Raw genomic sequence first — 18,901 nt, 5'->3', positions numbered from 1 at the left:
AGGTTGTGTGGCACACATGCTATGCATTGTGTAATAACCCCAACATGACCAGAGATAGTGCTACATAATCAAACACATTAATATTTCTGCAGCCAAATATATGAATATTTACACTAAATGCAATAGAGACAGAAGAGTAGCTTTATTATAGTTTGGGTTCAACTTTTGCCACCAAGTAAATTAAAGTCAGTCTTTCTGCCAAATGACTTAGAAAGAAAAAAAATTTTGACGTTTTTCATTTTTTTTTTTTGAGGATTCAAAGTCTCAGATGAGGGTTGCAATTCTTCAAGGCAACATGATCAATTAATATTTCATTTCACCTCATTTTAACATGTGACAAATGCAGGTTTTATATCAACTAGTGATTTTAGGATATTTTAACTATTTTTATTGTTAGAATTTGTTACAAATGAAGCAGCTATCCTGGTAATTTTCACACAGACAGATCAAGGAATCTCCCTTAATTTAGTGTCACATCAATTAAGATTAACTGTTTTATGTGGGTTCCTTGTATTAATGCACTGGCTGAAAGGAATAGAAGCCACATTCAAACTGTATTATGTCAATATTCACATACATTCAATGTGCTTTATGGTGCTAAGGTAGTTCTCTAATTTCCTCTTATTAAAACTCTCTATCTTCTCCCTCCCTAGTATTAACGTGTACCCACACTACACCCTTTGAGTTTGTTTTGACCTGATTTCTCCAGTTCTGTACTGTCCCCCTCCCTTGTCTAGTTATCTCCAGTTAGTTGCCAAAAGGCTTCTTGCTCATTCTTCTTAAGTCATTTCTTTAGAACTCTTTCAAACTGATAAGCATCTCCTTTCTCATATTTATTTTATATTGAGCTTATCCAAGCTGTCCTACTGAGGAACTAAAATTTATTTGCACCTATGGAAGATTTTGAACATCGTCTGAGGAACTAAAGTAAGACAAAGAAACACTTCCACAGTGAGACTGGCATCATGTAGAAATGCAAGGATTTCACAATTTGGAGATGATAGCCGTGTGAATAAAACTATATGAACAAGGAACCTCAGATTCTTAGCCAAGTTTCCTATGATGCTTTGTTGCTTTTTGCCCTTAGATGCTTGACCCATCTGGGAAGGACACTTCCTAAAATGTCCTTCAAGGCAAAGCCACTTACCCTTGGAAGAGCACCCTGACATGGTCTATTAGCAAAAGTGATATTTGCTTTCCTATTGAGATTGTAAAACCTTAGTTATATTTGGAAAAAGAAGTAGTCCTTGTGATGATATTCATTCCTGATTTTGTTCAGGGGTCTTACAGACTTCAGTGACTATGTCCCAAATGTAGGAAAGGGTTGAAATGGATTTGAATTCCCAAACATAACATACTTAGAGATCCAAATAGAAAATAAAGCAATACGAAGGGTTTTCCTTTGTAATATTTTATCTACAAAGTGTATTTTTTTTCTTAAAAAAAAATCCATAAAAGTCAGTTTTGTGCATGACAAACTTCAGAAATTCCACGACTCTGAAAGATGTGCTTCTCACTTTGTTCATGACATCGTGGCTGAAGGAACAGGGCCTTAGAAGGGCATTTCTTAGGGCCTGAATGTCTTAATTCAAACTGTGGCTTGAATTTGCCTCTGTAGTTTCTTTTTGTTAAGTAAGTATATTATTAATTAAAAGGTGTTCATTCAAGGAAATAGAACATAAATACCAATGATTATGAATTATAATACAGCAATCTCATGAGGTAATCTTTTTTTTTTTTTTTGGCCATGCAGAGCAGCTTGTGGGATTTTAATTCCTGACCAGGGATCGAACCCAGGCACTCAGCAGTGAGAGCAAGAAGTCCTAACCACTGGACCGCCAGGGAATTCCCCCATCAGGTAATCTAAATAGGATTGGTTGTTTTCCATGTTTCATACCTGTGTTTGTATCTTATCATTATTTGCTTTCTCTGCCACTGTCAGAAAGTTTACTATAGTTTTTTACGCTTTCACTTTTTTCTCACTTTCACCTATCTTCAGAATTCTCTTCAAATTTTTAGAAACTCTTATTACTTATTAGACAATCACCATTTAAACACTACTTTTGATAAATTTTTTTAAAAAAGAAAGTGACCTCTAGGACTTGTCCTACCATGCATCATGACTTAAAATAAATACAGACTATGATATTGTCAAAGGTACAGAAGTAGACACATTGACTAATAAAATAATATAGAGTGCTCAGAGATGATCTATGTATATGCATGAACTTATTAAATAATTGAAGTGGTATGGCAGAATTCTTATGGAAGGAGAGAGTCTTAGCTAAAGTATTGAAATCATAGATTGGTTTCCTATGAAATACAGCACAATCAATTTAGATTGATAAAAGACAAATTTTTAAAAATTAGACTAAAATATAGAAAGATATATTTAAAATCATGCTCCATGGACAGATTTTATAGAAGCCATTAAAATCCCTACAATTAAAAGAAATTATGGTTACATTTGTCAGCATGAAAATTAAGAACTTCTGTTCAACAAATGTAAAACCAAAAGACTAGCAAAACACTGGAAAAGTTATTAACAAAACATACTACTGGCAAAGAATTGATTTCTAGTATGTATAAATAATTCCTAAAAATCAGTAAGAAAAATATTAAAAAGTCAGACAAAAGATTCATATCTTTTGTAGATCCACACTGGAGATCTTTTCATATCTCCACACTGTTTTGAAGATGTCCTTAAATTTTAGTTTATATTTATATATTAGTTGAGTCAAGTAAGTCACATAACTTTAAGCATTTAGTAAACCTTATTCTTTACCAATAGTGAGATGCCCACACATACACACACACACACAGAATATAGAGACACTTGAGTATATGTATGAAAACTTAGTGCCAAGATACTTTTATTCTGGTGAGTTAAATTGATACAGATAAAAATTCATTTACTTTAACATTTACTATCATTACCCCTTCCAGCTCTTATTTTCATCATTATGTTTTGTTAGAAAACAACTATAGCAGACATTTTGTAACATTTGAAAAGTAAATTTAACTATCTGAAGAACAACTTGACAAGATCTTATAAACATTTTAAATATTCATAACTGTTGACTCAATATTTTTACTTCTAGGAATTTGTTCAACAGATACACATATATTATCGATAGAGAAATGAAGGTAGGTAGATATAGACATTATTGTGGCATGGTTCATAAGCATGAAAAACTTCGTGACCTAAAAGTTTATTTTTTAAAATTTTAGACAAATGAATTTTTGTGTATGCAAATAATACAATAATATCCAGGTGTTTAATTGTTCTATATGACTCAGCATGGAAAAATACCCATTTTTATTATGTAGTTAAGAATTAATCAAGTTGAAAACAGAATACAGAAGATCACATATTCTAAAAAAAAAAAAGAAAGAAAAACATCTGGAAGGATATACATTAACGTGAGTTCACTATGATTTCTTCCAGGGAATGAAGTTTGGTGATTTGGAAGAACAGAACTTGGGAAAATTAATAACCCTTATTATGATTTAGCTCCTTATAATAAACATATAATTTTACAGTTAAAATATCTAACAGAGATTATGACAGAGTAGATAGGCAAGAATTTGCCAAGCCTTCTCTAAATTGTATTGTATGTTGCACAAAACTTAAAAACCTAACTTGTGCTCAAGTTGTCAAGAGTGAGTAATATTTGTAATTTCAAGTGGCACAATATGGATAAGAAACAAACAGGTGAAGTTAATGTAATACTTGAGTTTAGGCAATGATTTCAAACTATCCTCCATTGGTCTGTTAAAAAAAAACGTACTGGAAATGAACAATGAAATTGACTGATTTAAAAGTCCCTCATCCCTTTTCCTCTGGCTAGCTTGTGATAGAGATGCCTGATGACTGGTAAGATACCCAGAAGGCAGGCAGCAGAGAATGGAAAAGCTATAAGCTGTTAGCACACTGGACAGTTGAGAGTTGATAATTCTTTGAATATTGAAAATGCAAAATAAATGCTAAAAATCACTATTTAATATCTGTTTGTCCCAGCTGATCAGTTTTGCTGGAGCTGATTCACAGTGACCTATTAGATTTATATAATTCTAAACCATGATATTCAGAAACTTTACCAAATATAACACATATTTCCTACTTCATTACAATTAACTTTGTTCTAGAAGTTTGTAATGAAAGTTTTCTCCTTTTTCTCTCTCTCCTTTTTTAATGGAAACTCTTGTAAGAAACGCCTCACAATTTTTCAGAGCTATTAATTTAAATATTATTTGGGAGAAATGCTATTTTTTAAATAGCTAGAAATCTGTTCATATTGTAAAAGATATGTTCATGGCTTTACTGAAACCCTAAGCAACACTTTAAGGTATAAAAGGCACTATGAAAACTTCCCCCAAATCATTTACCTGAAGGAGCCTGGCCATTCTCTAGAGGTGCCAAAAGATCACAGCACCCAAAGCTCTTGCCCATTACTCAAATATTCCTCAGAGGGATGGTAGCTCATCATAGATTATAGCTTAACTCTATTTTCCACAACATAGTTTATAAAATTACAGTCTATGCTATAGCATTTCTGTTTGATTTATGCCCAGCCTGAGGCATGAAACCTGCTTCCTTCCAGGAGGAAATTATGCTTTCTTGAATGGAAAGAGTAGATGACAACCATAACATAACTCAGATTCCCTCCCCCTCATCCAGTTACCTACATTCTTTATTTCTCACAAAAATGGGAAGAACTAGGAGATTACTAATGTCTCTGGTTTGGGTAAATGGGAAAGGTTTAGACTCTTAGCTGATTTGTTGTATACATACGCTTCTAAAGTTTACAGCCAGTATTTGTCTAGAAATTGGTTAAATATAGAGCCAGAGGAGAAATTAATAAATTCTAACTTTATTATTTATTCCATTTTATGCCCCTGTCCCTTTTATGAAACACTTAATCATTTTTTGATGTGTGCAGCTAAGGGAATAACGATGCTTAAAACTGACCTTGGCAGGTCACAGGTTAATTCAATTTCCATTTACTCATGTTTAAGAAATTTTCCCAGAAAAAAAAATGAGAAGAGGAATGAGGAAGAACAATTTTAGAAAGTATATCAATACATGTTATGGGAACACAAGTGAAACATTTACTTCAACCAATCAAAGAAAAACTATACATTTTGACAGAGCATTAGAAAAGTGATGATAAAAATGGCATAAATTAGACAAGACCTGAGGGTAAAGTTATCTTATTTTTTAATAATCAATTAAGTCTTGATGTGATGATTTAATGAAATAGTGAAATATTTTTAATACCCTTGTTTGTCGTTAAAAGTATAATTGTGGTGTTGTAAAAGTCTAATGCAGTGAATGGACGAGAATGAGATATTTTCCTGTTTCAAGCCAGCAAGAAGCACATAGTTCTTTTCCTCCAAACTCCCATGCTACATAAGCACAGATAGTTGTTTCAAAGAAGAATATGAGACTTTCATGCCAATTACATCAATAAACTAGTAGGTACCCCTCAAGTTTCTGAGAAGCTATAGTCTTTGTCTTTGCATCTTCTGGTTTTGGCTATGAAGACCATAGAGGTGGCAACAGGTACAGGTAATAAGGCAATTCAGGCTTCCATTTGAATACAGTAAGTCCCCTACATACGAATGAGTTCCATCCGAGAGCGCATTAGTAGGTCCAATTTGTTAGTAAGTCCAACAAGGTTAGCCTAGGTATCCAACTAACACAGTCGGCTATATAGTACTGTACTGTAATAAGTTTATAATACTTTTCACACAAATAATACATAAAAAACAAAAAATAAAACATTTTTAATCTTACAGTACAGTACCTTGAAAAGTACAATAGTACAGTACAACAGCTGGCATACAGGGGCTGGCATCGAGTGAACACGCAAGAAGAGTTACTGACTGGAGGAGGGAGAGTAGGTGGGAGATGGTACAGCTAAAGGATTGTGAGCAATAGGAGTCGGAGGTCAAGCTGCAGTTTCACTCACGCCTGATGATGGCACAGGTTCTGGTTCCTTTCTGGATTCAATTCTACCTACCCTCTTGAAAAAACGATCCAGTGATGTCTGGGGAGTGGCTTTTTTCTTGTCATGGATGACACAGTAGCACCGGATTGCATTCTGAACAGCTACTGCAACCTTCATGTACCGTTCTACGTTTGGGTCCTGTGCTTCAAAAACTAACAGTGCCTCCTCAACTAAAGAAAATCCTCTTGCCATTTCCCACGTCATGAATCTCTTCCGTTCTTCAGTTACTTCTTCTTCTTGTGTCTCTTCATCCTTTCTCTGGGCCTCCAATTCTATCAGGTCTTCGTTAGTAAGCTCCTCATGTTGCACAGCAACAGTACTGTACAGTAAAGTACACAAAAGCACAACCACTTGTAGAGGATGCACACACGTGACAATGTATGCCAGACACGTGAACTAACTTATGTGATTGGACATGCGAATGCACGTTAGCATCTTTGAAAATTCCCAACTTGAAAGTTTGTATGTAGGGGACTTACTATAAATGGATTGAGGTCTTGATGGATGGTGCTCATGATGGCTCTTTCAATGGGAAAACGATCCTGTCTAAGAGCCCAGGGTCTGTAGCCACACCTGTCACACGGAAACTCCTGATTAGGTATGAACAGCACAATGGCAAAACAAATCTAGTCAGTTCAGTCCAAAATGCCACTAAACTTTATGAGTGTTTTTCCTACTCGTTGCCACAAAGACTGACCAAACTTTTGAGGGAACTGGACAGATATTTTCTTATAAGCTCAGCCTCCAGTAAATGCTGAGAAAACATCCTGATTTGGAAGGAATTGGCTTAATTGGATAGAAATTGCATAGAAACTCACCACTGGGAACTGGGCAATGTGTGGTCCCAAGGAAGGATTCTGAGCTGTAATTGTGAGAAGCAGGAAATATGTTACAGATTTGGAATTATTACAAGACACATGAAACTTGTAGTAAATAGCACACACATATAATTTTAATGCACCTTTTTCTTGATAGATTATAATCTTTTTTTTCTTCTTCTTAAATAAAAGGGACTTCCCTGGTGGCGCAGTGGTTAAGAATCTGCCTGCCAATGCAGGGGACACAGGTTCAAGCCCTGGTCCAGGAAGATCCCACATGCCGCAGAGCAACTAAGCCTGTGCACCACAACTACTGAGCCTGTGCTCTAGAGCCCACAAGCCACAACTACTGAGCCCATGTGCCACAACTACTGAAGCCCACATGCCTAGAGCCCATGCTCCGCAACAAGAGAAGCCATTGCAATGAGAAGCCTGCACACCGCAACGAAGAGTAGCCCCCATTCACCACAACTAGAGAAAGCCCGCGCACAGCAACGAAGACCCAACACATACAAAAAAAAAAAAAAAAAAGTCATGTTGCACCAAGAGAACGCTGCAAGATCTACCTGTGTTCTTTCCTCAAGAAAATGTATCCCAGCTTTGTTCTGTTCTAGTTATAGTTTTAAAGCAGAAATCACTCCATCCATTTCATCCTAGAAATCAAGATGGGTAAGTAAGTTTGAGGTGTCATTAGAATCTTATCTTCAGCCCTGGTTTTATTTTAAGTTGGAATTTAACGTTTCTTATTTCCTTCTAAAGAAGATGATTCACGTTTTGAGAAAAAGGGGAAATTGGAAAAAGTTTTTTAACAAATCTATGGTATTGCATTTTAAAAAATAGAGCATTGAAAAAATAGTTACAAATAACTGGCTTATTTTCATCTTTTGGGGGATAAATGAAAATATAAACATTACATACTTCTAAAAATTAAAAGTTGGCAAAAGACATGTAAAGGATCAATATTTCTATTTGGCATGTCTTATATATGAATACATATTAGGACATGACTTTAATAGCCTATGTTGAGATAGCATTTCAGCATAGGACAATGATATTTATTTATTTTTTTAAGCACACTCATACTTTTATTTTCAGATAATGACATCAACCAGTCTTTTTTTTCTGTACAGAATAGATAAAATGAGTTATTTGTTTTTTTTTGTTTTTGTTTTTGTTTCAAATTCTTTTCCCATTTAGTTTATTACAGAGTATTGAGCAGAGTTCCCTGTGCTATACAATAGGTCCTTGTTGGTTATCTTTTTTTTTTTTTACATCACATTTTTCTTTTTTTAACATCACATTTTTTTTTTATTCTAACAGAAAGTCACAAAAATTATAATCATCCTCATCAGCTCACTCAGTCCCATGTAATTAATTTTTTTTCATCTTGATCTTTTGTTAGCACTTTTATGAATTCATCAGTTTTCCATTAGAGTTCTGAAAATGCTTATTCATTCAGTTCAGCAGTATAGTCAGTTACCAGAAACCTGTACTAGGACAATGACATGTTGCAGGCAATTTTATTTCAATCATTTTAGCATAAATAGCACAAAAAATGAGCAAAATAATTTTTTGGCAATAACAAATATCTTAAGTAACCTCATCTAAAAATCCAATTTAAAAATCTGGAATCTTACTTGCAAAATATGCAAACAGCCAGTGAATTATTGAAATATTTTTTATTCGGAGGCATGCCATATTCCAAGGAGACGAACTATATGACTGGAAGTGGAGATACTGAATAAAGATATCAAAGGGGCTAAATGTTTTAATTCAGAAGGCATTTTATTAGACCTTTAGCCTTTACAAAACAAATAGCAGATCATCTTTGGGGGCCCAGATTTATCTGTGACGATGCTGCTGCAATCCTTTCCTTTCAATAATTCCAGTTAAATCATACATTTAAAAACAGTGGGACTCTTACACCTGGTTTCACAAAACTATTCCTCCTTGATGGGGCTTGTGAACTGTGTAGAAATGTTTTGCTGTTGTAAAACCAGGTGGTTTAATTGAATACATAAACTGATGTAAACAAGAAGGTATTTTGCTGATGCTATGTTTTTGAAGCAAAGTTGGAATTATAGTCTTGTAAACTTATAAAATATGGGTGCAGAGCTGCTAATATATTTCAACGTGATTTCAGTAAAGACAGAGTTTTTTGAAGTTAGAGCATGCCTTGTAGCTTTTCTTTCCCCAATAAAAGAAAAGAAAAACACTAAAGAAAGTTATCTCAGTAGTTTTTAAAAGTTTATATATTTTTAGAAGTTTATACATATAATTTTTGTTTATATGTTTCTGAATTTTTTTGCCTAGAATGTTTACTCAAGTTGAAGAGAAAGGATTTTGCCTTTTGTCTACTGTAGTTGTTGAAAAGATCAATACTCCTAGGCTAATGGGCACTACTTCAAATGGCAAAAGCTCTTGACCCAAAGGAAAAGAAACCTATTAAGTCTTTCACAATGTAGATGAATAATATTTTACACAATTGATATTTTCTAAAAGCAAATATCCTTAAAGTTGATTATTTAAAACTTTTTACATATTATAACTTTAGATATGGCATTTTTTAGTGAAAAGCCAACACAAAATAAATTTTACTTAAAGATGACATAATGTCTTTAAATACTTTTGTGTTGGAGAAAGGGCTTTAAAAAAAGTATTTACAAACCAAGTTAATTTCTGCCCTCAGGAAAGGTTTCTCTTTCTCAACACACCAGGACACCAGAGAGATCTGCACATCTGTACATCGAGGTGGTAGACTGAAACACACAGAGGATGTGAAATGGTGGAGGCAATGCCTGTGATCCCAGTGCCCCAGCCCAGGTGGCTAAGCCTACAGCCCCAGAAAACCCAGTAACAGCACACTATTCTGGCCTCCTGGCCACAGCGGTGCGCATAGGGAATTGGGTAACAGCACTGGTGGGGCCACAACCTTGTCTCTCCAGCTGCAGCTGCACATATGACTCTGGCGCCTGCCTGCTTTGGTGGCCTTCGGAAACCTTACGACCCCAGAAAGGCATAGGTGCCCACAACCCTGGACATGGCGGAGGCACCTGCCATCCCAGCGCTCCCAGTGGTGATGCCAGCTATAGCAGCACCAGCAGAAGCAAGGCACCAGCAACCCCAGAGGCACATTCAAAGACAAGGAGAGAACTAGCGACACATCTGGCAGTGGCAGTGGAAGGTGGAAAGTGTAGATTCTCAAATATAGCCAGAGGCAGCGCAGGTAAGTGGAACCAAAAATTTGTGCTGTAGCGCCACCTACTGAAAGGCAAAAGAAAGGTTTCTAATTACCAACCTGTTGAATGGTTAGAATCGAAGTTTTAAAAAAAAAAAGCTTTATCTAAATAAGGAAGGTGTTCCTTACCTTAAATGCATGAGGAGAGGAACAACACATCAAGCACCATGTAAGTAAAACCATGGTAACACAGTACTACAAAAAGGAAATGACAATTCTCAGGAAACCAAACTTAAAGCCACAGAATATTGTGATCTGATAGAGAATTCAAAATATCTGTCATGAAGAAAGTCAATAAGCTACAAGAAAACTCAGAAAGGCAGTTCAGTGAGCTCAGGAATAAAATTAAGGAACATAAGGAATATTTTACAAAAGAAATCAAAACTCTAAAAAAGAACCAGATAGAATTCTGGAGCTGAAAAACGCAATAAATGAGATGAGTGCATTAGAAAGCAATAGAAATAACAATATATGCAAGAGAGAATTATGAGCTTGAAGACAGAAATCTAGAAATGATACAGGTAGAAGGGAATAGAAGATTAAGATGTGAAAAAAATAAAGAAATCTTCAAGAACTACATGACTCCATTAGGAGGGGTAACATAATAATAATGGGTATCCCAGAAGGAGAAGAAAGGGAGAAAGGAGCAAAGAGTTATAAAGAAATAATAGCTGAGGGCTTCCTAAACCTGGGGAATAAACGATATACAAGTTCATGAAGCTAAGAGAACACCTAATAACCTCAGTGCAAAAAGACCTTCTCCAAGACACATTAGCTTAAAACAGTCAAAAGTTCATGAAAAATAAAGAATTTTAAAGGCAGCCAGGGGAAAAAAAGACAGTAATCCCCATCAGGCTGTCAGAAGATTTCTCAGCAGACACTCTACAGGCCAGGACAGAGTAATGTAACATACTCAAAATACTGAAAGATAAATACTGTCAGCCAATAGTAGTCTATCAATCAGAAAAGTTATCTTTCAGATATGAAGGAGAAAAAAAAAAGGCTTTTCCAGACAAACAGAAGCGGAGGGAGTTCATTATCACTAAAACTGCCTTACAAAGAAATGTTGAAAGGAGCTCTTCTACCTGAAACAAAAAGGCAAAAGTACACAAAACTTTGATTAAGGTAATAAATACACCAGCAGAATCAGAAAATTGCAACTCTACATCAGAATAGGTTGTTAAGTACTTAATTATGGCATAAAGCTTAAAGGGAAAAAGGCAGTAAAAATAACTATAGCTACTTCAATTTGGTAATGAACTCACAATATAAAAAGGAATAATTTGAGACAACAAAAACATAGAAGGGGAAGAGGAAAAGATAGAGCGCATATAGACAAATGAAGATAAAATGATGCTATCAGCAGAAAAAAATACTATTTTATCTGTGAGATATTATATACAAACCTCATGGTAACCACAAAACATACATTTAGAGCAGAGACACAAAACATCAACAAAGAGGAAACTGATAAAAACATCATAGAAAACCACCACACTAAAATGGCAGACAACCACAAGGAAAAAGAAACAATGAAAATGAAGAGCAACCAGAAAACAAAAGATTAAATGTCAGTACTAAGTCCTCATTTATCATTAATCACCGAAAATGTAAATGGATTGACTTTACCAATCAAAAATCACAGAGTTGCTAGACGGATTAAAAAATAAGACCAAACTGTGTGCTGCATCCAGGAGATTCATCTCAGCTCTAAAGACAAACATAGGCTAAAGCAAAGGGATGGAAGATGATACTCCAAGCAAAAAGTAGCCCCCCCCCAGAAAAAAATAGGTGTTTCTGGTTTCCTTTACTGTGCAGAAACTTTTTAGTCTGATTTTATTTCACTTGTTTATTTTTGCTTTGGTTACCTTTGATTTTGGTGTCAAGTCCAAAAAAACCATTACTAAGACATATCAAAGAGGGTATGTTTACTCCTAGGACTATTATGGTTTCAGATCTCACGTTCAAGTCTTTAATTCATTTTGAATTGATTTTTTTGTAAAATTGTATTTTGTAAATTAAAAAATTACCTTTTAAAGTTGTATTTTGTTAGTAGGAAACAAAGTCACTTTTACTGCTCCCCAAACCAATTTTTGGAGTAATGTAATAATTACTATGATTGTTTTCAAAAGTAGACATTGATATTAGAACTCTTAGGTTTAACATTGACACTGTACTTCCCCAAATTACGTTTAAATTTGGTAATATCTCTAATGAGAGAGGTGTAACATATAAATGAAGAATGAATGACAAAAACTACTAAAGACCATTTTGATCAATTTTTTTTCAAGAACTTTAATCAGTACAATTTAAAAGAACTGAATAAAAAGACAGAAGTTTGTTGTTCAATGAGCATAGGCCAATAAATTTTTAGAATAAGGACAAATCTATAGTGAAAAATTCATAACTTAAAAACTTATAAAAATTGCTATAATAACAGAAAAAATAAATAATAAAAGATTTAATTCAGGAAGCTATAATATAAATAAATAAAATTAGGAAAATAATAATAAATAGAACAAGCTAACGCAGAAATTAATTACATATCGTAAAAAATAGAACTAGTCCACAAACAGTAAATGATGGTGAGGGTGTGGAGAAAAGGGAACCCTCCAACACTGTTGGTGGGAATGTAAATTGGTACAACCATTATGGAGAACAGTATAGAGGTTCCTTAAAAAACTAAAAATAGAACTACACAACATGATCCAGCAATCCCATTCCTGGGCATATATCCAGAGAAAACCATAATCTGAAAAGATAGATAAATGCATCCCAGTGTTCATTGCAGCACTATTTACAGTAGCCAAGACATGGAAGCAACCTAAATGTCCATTGACAGAGGAATGGATAAAGATGTGGTACATATATACAATGGACTATTACTCAGCCATAAAAAAGAAAGAAGTAATGCCATTTGCAGCAACATGGATGGACCTAGAGATTATCATGCTAAGTGAAGTAAGTTAGACAGAGAAAGACAAATATCATATGATATCTCTCATATGTGAAATCAAATTTTAAAAATGATACAAATGAACTTATTTACAAAACAGAAACAGACTTAAAGATATAGAAAATAAACTTATGGTTACCAAAGGGGAAACGTGGGTGGGGGGATAAATCAGGGCCTTGGGATGAACATACACATACTACTATACATAAGATAGATAACCAACAAGGACCTACTGTATAGCACAGGGAACTACTCAGTATTCTATAATAACCCATATAAGAAAAGAATCTGAAAAAAGAATTAATATATGTATATGTATAACTGAATCACTTTCCTGTACACCTGAAACTAACACAACATTGTAAGTCAACTCTAATCCAATAAAATTTTTTTAAAAATAGAACTGATTCTTTGAAGTCTTATTAACTTACCATACAGGTTATGCACACACGCACACACACACACACACACAAAAACACCAATATTAATTCTGGAAACTAGGAAAAAAAGTCCCAAATAAAATGTTAGCAATTAAACTTCAAAAATATTTTCAAAGACCAATGGTCATGAACTTCCGCCCACGGCCCGCGGAGCTGAGGTGCCGGCACAGCCGTTTTGCATCAGGAACTCTGGCCTGAAGGTCCAGAGGTGAGACCTCTGCATGCTGCCCCCTGTGAGCAACGAAACTAGACTGAGCACAAAGGAAAAAAAAGATCTTCCCATTTAGAAGTGGGTGTATGTTCCCTCTTCTTGAACCTGGGTTTGGGGACGGCTTGAGCCACAGAAGACGGCAGAAGTCATGCTGTGCTGGCTTCTCTGTCCACATCTCAAGACACTGGCAGTCCTTGATCACAACAACCATTACGTGTGAGAAGCAGCTCTGGGGAAGGCCCCACCTGGAGGGGACCTGAGAGCAGCCCTAACTCACCGACCACGTGAAGGAACATCCTGGACGCCGGTCTCCGTGCACTGAGCCACCTGCCCAGGCTGACGTGAGTGGCACACAGTCGTGTGGATGAAAGGCTCTTGTTGCTCCAGCCAGGCATCAGGGCTGTGCCTCTGAGGTGGGAGAGCCAACTTCAGGACACTGGTCCACAAGAGACCGCCCAGCTCCACGTAATACCAAACGGCAAAAATCTCTCAGAGATCTCCATCTCAACATCAAGACCCAGCTTCACTCAACGACCAGCAAGCTATAGTGCTGGACACCCTATGCCAAACAACTAGCAAGACAGGAACACAGCCCCATCCATTAGCAGAGAGGCTGCCTAAAATCATAATAAGGCCACAGACACCCCAAAACACACCACCAGATGTGGACGTGCCCACCAGAAAGACAAGATCCAGCCTCATCCACCAGAGCTCAGGCACTAGTTCCCTCCACCAGGAAGCCTACACAACCCACTGAACCAACCTTAGCCACTGGGGACAGAAACCAAAAACAACGGGAACTACAAACCTGCAGCCTGTGAAAAGGAGACCCCAAACACAGTAAGATAAGCAAAATGAGACGACAGAAAAACACACAGCAGATGAAGGAGCAGGGTCAAAACACACCAGACCTAACGAATGAAGAGGAAATAGGTAGTCTACCTGAAAAAGAATTCAGAATAATGATAGTAAGGATGATCCAAAATCTTGGAAATAGAATAGACAAAATGCAAGAAACATTTAACAAGGACGTAGAAGAACTAAAGAAGAACCAAGCAATGATGAAAAACACAATAAACGAAATTAAAAATACTCTAGATGGGATCAATAGCAGAATAACTGAGGCAGAAGAAAGGATAAGTGACCTGGAAGATAAAATGGTGGAAATAACTACTACAGAGCAGGATAAAGAAAAAAGAATGAAAAGAACTGAGGACAGTCTCAGAGACCTCTGGGACAACATTAAATGCACCAACATTCGAATTATAGGGGTCCCAGAAGAAGAAGAGAAAAAGAAAGGGACTGAGAAAATATTAGAAGAGATTATAGTTGAAAACTTCCCTAATATGGGAAAGGAAATAGTTAATCAAGTCCTGGAAGCACAGAGAGTCCCATACAGGATAAACCCAAGGAGAAACACGCCAAGACACATACTAATCAAACTGTCAAAAATTAAATATAAGGAAAACATATTAAAGGCAGCAAGGGAAAAACAACAAATAACACACAAGGGAATCCCCATAAGGTTAACAGCTGATATCTCAGCAGAAACTCTGCAAGCCAGAATGGAGTGGCAGGATATACTTAAAGTGATGAAGGAGAAAAACCTACAAACAAGATTAATCTACCCAGCAAGGATCTCATTCAGATGTGATGGAGAAATTAAAACCTTTACAGACAAACAAAAGCTGAGAGAGTTCAGCACCACCAAACCAGCTTTACAACAAATGCTAAAGGAACTTCTCTAGGCAAGAAACACAAGAGAAGGAAAACACCTACAATAACAAACACAGAACATTTAAGAAAATGGGAATAGGAACATACATATCGATAATTACCTTAAATGTAAATGGATTAAATGCTCCCACCAAAAGACACAAACTGGCTGAATGGATACAAAAACAAGACCCATATATATGCTGTCTACAAGAGACCCACTTCAGACCTAGCGACACATACAGACTGAAAGTGAGGGGATGGAAAAAGATATTCCATGCAAATGGAAATCAAAAGAAAGCTGGAGTAGCAATTCTCATATCAGACAAAATAGACTTTAAAATAAAGACTATTAGAAGAGACAAAGAAGGACACTATATAATGATCAAGGGATCGATCCAAGAGGAAGGTATAACAATTGTAAAAATTTATGCACCCAACATAGGAGCACCTCAATACATAAGGCAAATACTAACAGCCATAAAAGGGGAAATGAACAGCAACACAATCATAGTAGGGGACTTTAACACCCCACTTTCACCAATGGACAGATGATCCAAAATGAAAATAAATAAGGAAACACAAGCTTTAAATGATACATTAAATAAGATGGACTTAATTGATATTTATAGGACATTCCACCCCAAAACAACAGAATACACATTTTTCTCAAGTGCTCATGGAACATTCTCCAGGATAGATCATATCTTGGGTCACCAATCAAGCCTTGGTAAATTTAAGAAAATTGAAATCGTATCAAGTATCTCTTCTGACCACAATGCTATGAGACTAGATATCAATTACAGGAAAACATCTGTAAAAAATACAAACACATGGAGGCTACACAATACACTACTTAATAACGAAGTGATCACTGAAGAAATCAAAGGGGAAATCAAAAAATACCTAGAAACAAATGACAATGGAGACACGACGACCCAAAACCTAAGGGACACAGCAAAAGCAGGGCTAAGAGGGAAGTTCATAGCAATACAAGCCTACCTCAAGAAACAGGAAACATCTCGAACAAACAACCTAACCTTGCACCTAAAGCAATTAGAGAAAGAAGAACAAAAAAACCCCAAAGCTAGCAGAAGGAAAGAAATCATAAAGATCAGATCAGAAATAAATGAAAAAGAAATGAAGGAGACAATAGCAAAGATCAATGAAACTAAAAGCTGGTTCTTTGAGAAGATAAACAAAATTGATAAACCATTAGCCAGACTCATCAAGAGAAAAAGGGAGAAGACTCAAATCAATAGAATTAGAAATGACAACGGAGAAGTAACAACGGACACTGCAGAAATACAAAGGATCATGAGAGAATACTACAAGCAACTCGATGCCAATAAAATGGACAACCTGGAAGAAATGGACAGATTCTTAGAAATGCACAACCTGCCGAGACTGAACCAGGAAGAAATAGAAAATATGAACAGACCAATCACAAGCACTGAAATTGAAACTGTGAATAAAAATCTTCCAACAAACAAAAGCCCAGGAACAGATGGCTTCACAGGCGAATTCTATCAAACATTTAGAGAAGAGCTAACACCTATCCTTCTCAAACTCTTCCAAAATATTGCAGAGGGAGGAACACTCCCAAACTCATTCTACGAGGCCACCATCACCCTGATACCAAAACCAGACAAAGATGTCACAAAGAAAGAAAACTACAGGCCAATATCACTGATGAACATAGATGCAAAAATCCTCAACAAAATACTAGCAAACAGAATCCAACAGCACATTAAAAGGATCATACACCATGATCAAGTGGGGTTTATTCCAGGAATGCAAGGATTCTTCAAAATATGCAAATCAATCAACGTGATACACCATATTAACAAATTGAAGGAGAAAAACCATATGATCATCTCAATAGATGCAGAGAAAGCTTTTGACAAAATTCAACACCCATTTATGATAAAAGCCCTGCAGAAAGTAGGCATAGAGGGAACTTTCCTCAACATAATAAAGGCCATATATGACAAACCCACAGACAACATCGTCCTCAATGGTGAAAAACTGAAACCATTTCCACTAAGATCAGGAACAAGACAAGGTTGCCCACTCTCACCACTATTATTCAACATAGTTTTGGAAGTGTTAGCCACAGCAATCAGAGAAGAAAAAGAAATAAAAGGAATCCAAATCGGAAAAGAAGAAGTAAAGCTGTCACTGTTTGCAGATGACATGATACTATACATAGAGAATCCTAAAACTGCCACCAGAAAACTACTAGAACTAATCAATGAATTTGGTAAAGTAGCAGGATACAAAATTAATGCACAGAAATCTCTTGCATTTCTATACACTAATGACGAAAAATCTGAAAGTGAAATTAAGAAAACACTCCCGTTTACCATAAACCTTCCTAAGGAGACAAAAGACCTGTATGCAGAAAATTATAAGACACTGATGAAAGAAATTAAAGATGATACAAATAGATGGAGAGATATACCATGTTCCTGGATTGGAAGAATCAACATTGTGAAAATGACTCTACTACCCAAAGCAATCTACAGATTCAATGCAATCCCTATCAAACTACCACTGGCATTTTTCACAGAACTGGAACAAAAAATTTCACAATTTTTATGGAAACACAAAAGACCCCGAATAGCCAAAGGAATCTTGAGAACGAAAAATGGAGCTAGAGGAATCAGGCTCCCTGACTTCAGACTATATTACAAAGCTACAGTAGTCAAGACAGTTTGGTACTGGCACAAAAACAGAAATATAGATCACTGGAACAGGATAGAAAGCCCAGAGATAAACCCACGCACATATGGTCACCTTATCTTTGATAAAGGAGGCAAGCATATACAGTGGAGAAAAGACAGCCTCTTCAATAAGTGGTGCTGGGAAAATTGGACAGGTACATGTAAAAGAATGAAACTAGAACACTCCCTAACACCATACACAAAAATATAATGGATTAAAGACCTAAATGTAACACCAGACACCATCAAACTCTTAGAGGAAAACATAGGCAGAACACTCTATGACATAAATCACAGCAAGATCCTTTTTGACCCAGCTCCTAGAGAAATGGAAATAAAAACACAAATAAACAAATGGGACCTAATGAAACTTAAAAGCTTTTGCACAGCAAAGGAAACCATAAACAAGACCAAAAGACATCCCTCAGAATGGGAGAAAATATTTGCAAATGAAGCAACTGACAGAGGATTAATCTCCAAGATTTACAAGCAGCTCATACAGCTCAATAACAAAAAAACAAACAACTCAATCCAAAAATGGGCAGAAGACCTAAATAGACATTTCTCCAAAGAAGATATACAGATTGCCAACAGACACATGAAAGAATGCTCAACATCATTAATCATTAGAGAAATGCAAATCAAAACTACAATGAGATATCATCTCACACTGGTCAGAATGGCCATCATCAAAAAATCTAGAAACAATAAATGCTGGAGAGGGTGTGGAGAAAAGGGAACCCTCTTGCACTGTTGGTGGGAATGTAAATTGATACAGCCAC

At 35.9% G+C, this 18,901-nt stretch overlaps 1 long non-coding RNA gene across 1 annotated transcript in view; it reads left to right on the top strand.

Moving 5' to 3' along the window:
* The first annotated feature begins 2,836 nt into the window (after positions 1-2,836).
* LOC309634621 overlaps positions 2,837-18,901 on the top strand; it is a 44,985-nt gene continuing 28,920 nt past the window's right edge. The window contains exons 1-2 of the long non-coding RNA XR_014248252.1: positions 2,837-7,501; positions 9,550-10,058. This is a non-coding gene — a long non-coding RNA (uncharacterized lncRNA). The remainder of the gene's footprint in view (positions 7,502-9,549; positions 10,059-18,901) is intronic.

This window comes from Balaenoptera borealis (assembly GCF_965194805.1).
Source record: "Balaenoptera borealis genome assembly, chromosome: 9".
Classification (NCBI taxonomy): Eukaryota; Metazoa; Chordata; class Mammalia; order Artiodactyla; family Balaenopteridae; genus Balaenoptera; species Balaenoptera borealis.
The sequence above is the reverse complement of the archived record's forward strand: the minus strand, read 5'-3'. Positions and strand labels throughout refer to the sequence as shown.